Source organism: Bos indicus x Bos taurus, chromosome 4 (assembly GCF_003369695.1).
Source record: "Bos indicus x Bos taurus breed Angus x Brahman F1 hybrid chromosome 4, Bos_hybrid_MaternalHap_v2.0, whole genome shotgun sequence".
NCBI classification, from domain to species: domain Eukaryota; kingdom Metazoa; phylum Chordata; class Mammalia; order Artiodactyla; family Bovidae; genus Bos; species Bos indicus x Bos taurus.
This window is the reverse complement of record NC_040079.1, coordinates 46134665-46138426: the sequence shown is the minus strand read 5'-3', so window position 1 is coordinate 46138426 and position 3762 is coordinate 46134665.

Sequence of the window (3762 nt, the reverse complement as noted above, 5' to 3'; positions counted from 1 at the left end):
TTCATGAAAGAAACTGTCTTTTCACATAATTACCATGAATACTTTATGGGGATTTAATGAAGGAAACAATCCTGTGACATTGAAGAGTGACAGGTTATTGTACCCTGTACAACCAACAAATGAGGATCCCAGCAATTCCTCTGCCAAGGAAGAGTGCAAAAGAAGCAGTATGTCACTGTTACTCTGTTTTCTAAGGAGTTTTCCTAAGGAACAGAAATGTCCTAATAAATCAGGGCTACTTTATGATAATAGTAATCTGTAGAATGGAAAAAATATTTCAAGTTTGTTAGTGCACATTAAAATTATTTATGATTTCCTTTAACTTTAGTTTCTTAAACTTCTCAGCTCTCTAGTCCCATGGACATACCCACAATAACCCTTTATTCTTACCATTTCAACTTTGAGAAACCCTTAGGTCCCTCACTCCAGTGCTGTTCTGAGTGGAAGGCTGCAAGTCAGGGGAGAAAAGCCACATGACATCTTCTGCTAACACCCTGGTTTGGTTCTGATTGACAGGTGGTAAATTCTTGGTCAATCTGACATCACAAGATGGAGCCTAAGCTCCCACAGAATTGTTTCTTTTGAAATGTCAGGCTTCTGTGCAACCAGGGAACTCTTCTGAAATGGAATCAAGATTCAGGACCTTCATCTCACTTCTGATTTAACTATTCTCCACATTAGTCTGTATTTGGAAAGCTGTGGTCACACTAGAGAGCTTATTCTTACTGTTCTCCTGAATATCTAAACATCTGCATGGCACTCTCAAATCTAACTTAATGCCTTAAGAACTAAAAGAGAAAAGCACTGTGAAAAAGCCACACCTGTGCAAGAATCTGAAACACAGAATGGCAAATACAGTAAATAGGATTACATTTTTCTACAAGTAACAGACAAGCTGAAAAGCAATGACTTAAATTACTAATCATCTATCTTCTTCTTGTAAATAAGTAAGCAATCCACTGTTGATCTCATGGAGTCATCAAAATCCAGTTTCCTTCAAGCTTTCAGCTCAGCCTGTCTTAGCATGTGGTTTCCATCCTCAAGTTTTCTTTCCAGTTATTCTCAAAATTTCAGGATTTTACAGACTTTGAAGAAATGTAACCAATATTTGCTTCCTCATGACAGTAAAATGGCATTGGATGCTATATAGTCACAAACCTTTACAAAATCCGGGTAACTACAGGGAGCAAAGAGAAAGGACTGCTTTGTTTATACTTGCTATCAGTGTTGTCTGAAACCTGACAAAGCATAGCACCAGCTTCTGAGGAACCAAAGGGCAAAGCCTTGAAAGCTTGCAGGACTAGAGATGAAGGCGAGGGAGGCAATGTGAGACGAATGCTGCCCTTAAAAGCGTGTGATGACAAAGCGGGAAGGGCAAATGGCCATACCTTTTCAGGATCCTGTATGACTGACACACTGTATGGTGGGGGAGCCTCATCTTATGGAAGGAAGGAAAATCTTCGTCTCTACTTAGTTTTCCCTAACACCAAGTCAGGGGCTTGAGAGGCACATTTTACCACTCCATGTAGGTGGAGATCTAGGCTCACTACTTAGTCTTTGCTGGGGTGAGCAGAGGTGGGAGTCCACAGGTTTCTTCTGCAGTGTTTGGTCAGAGTAAAGTGGCTATTGCCTTAAAGTTTTCTTTGGCTTGACTGCCCTAGACTGTTCCTTTGGTTGCATGGAGCAGACTTCTCTGGTGCTTTTGTAGTGTGCACTGTTAACATTTCCAGACTGTGGCTTCTTCAGCTCCCAGTCTGGGATTGTTGTTGTTATTCCATCGCTAGACATGTTCGACTCTTTGCAACCCCATGGACTATAGCATCCCAGGTTTCTCTATCTTTCACCATCTCTCAGAGCTTGCTCAAACTCATGTCCATTGAGACAGTGATGCCATCCAACAATTTTGTCCTCTGTTGTCCCCTTCTCCTCCCACCTTCACTCTTTCCCAGCATCAGTGTCATTTCTAATGAGTCAGTTCTTCGCATCAGGTGGCCAAAGTTTTGGAGTTTCAGCTTCAGCATATGTCCTTCAGATGAATATTCAGGACTGATATCCTTTAGGATGGACTGGTTTGATTTTCTTGCATGACTACTGGAAAGGACCTTTGTTGGCAAAGTGATGTCTCTGCTTTTTAATATGCTGTCTAGGTTGGTCATAGCTTTTCTTCCAAGGAGCAGGCATCTTTTAAGTTCATGGCTGCAGTCACCATTTGCAGTGTGGGATATGTGAGGCAAAAGGAAAGTCCAGGGATCACATCACTACATTGTTCCTCAGGTTGGAATCATCCTAGCTAATCTGGCTTGTTTCCACTACTTGTTAGCACCTTCTCATGACTGTTTTATATATAATGTCCAGGATTGCCAGATATATTTACTGGGGGAAATATATATTTACCACATCTTCTTGGAAACAGAAGTTGACTAGAGCCAAGCGCAATTTTTTATTTCTAGAAAGTAGATTTACTAAATGTTGAAAAAAAATTTAAGTGAAATCCTTTTTATTTAACCCAATATTTTCAAGAAGGCCTCAGCAATTCAAAATGTTAATTTTGATACACTGTGCCAGTGTAACTTGGATTCTATGTAAGCTGAAAAACTTATCTCTAAACATATTCCAGCTTCAAAAGAGTTTCCTCCACTCCCAAAGCTAAAGGCAAATCCTGGAGATAAATAGATTAGTTGAAACATTATTTATATTTAAATAAAGTAGCCATTTAGCATTTAGTATTTCTTACAGAATATCTTTTGTTTTGCCTTCAAGTTGACTCCCTGAAAGAGAAATTCTTTATCATTAGGCAGAGGATTGAAGAGTTGAGGCTAAGTTCAATGAAGGAAGATCTTCTCTTGTGGCTCAGACAGTAAAAAATCCGCCTGCGTTGCAAGAGACCCAGGTTTAATCTCTGGGTCAGGAAGATCCCCTGAAGAAGGGAATGGCTACTCACTCCAGTATTCTTGCCTGGAGAATTCTATGGACAGAGGAGCCTTGCAGGCTACAGACCATGGGGTCAGCAAGCGTCAGACATGACTGAGTGACTAACACTTTCACTTCACTAAAGGAAATTTGCCATCATTCCTTTGCACACTCGCTGATTTCAGAATGTCCATTAAAGGTTAAAATGTCCTCATTCTAATGCCATGCTTGACCTTTTAAAGGAATGATGTGCTTTATTTGTTCTGGGTGCATTTTTCCTCCACATATTTCTATCTCTTGAAATCCAGAGGCTCTTGAGAGTGTGATGGGATGATTGTCCTTGCTGCCTGCATGCAATGCAAGATCAAAAGGTGCGGACTGGGTGCCAGTGGCTTAGAGGAGAATCTCAAAGACAGTACTGTAGTCTTTTATTTCCTAGGAAGCAAATGGCTGTGAGATGGTGGGAGGTGGTCAAGCAAAGGGCTTGTGCTTTATTCCTAAACCCAGAAAGCAAGTAAATTGACTGTATTCAGTTACAAGTCTCCTCAGGAATTATCTCTAATGACTTTTAGAGCTTGTTAGATTGTTTTAAGAAATCCTGTGCCACCAACACTTTGATGGAACAAAGGTTACTATTTTGCAGAAAAATATGGATATTCATGACTCAAATAGAAAAGTGCTTCCATATTCCAAACTCTAAACATGAAAAACGTTTTAGGAAAATGTTAGCCAGTTATGGGTCGCACAGAGTCGGATATGACTGATGTGACTTAGCAGCAGCAGCAGCAGCCATTTATTCACTTATATTTTTATACATGCACAGAAGTAATATGTGATAAATTTCCATGGAAA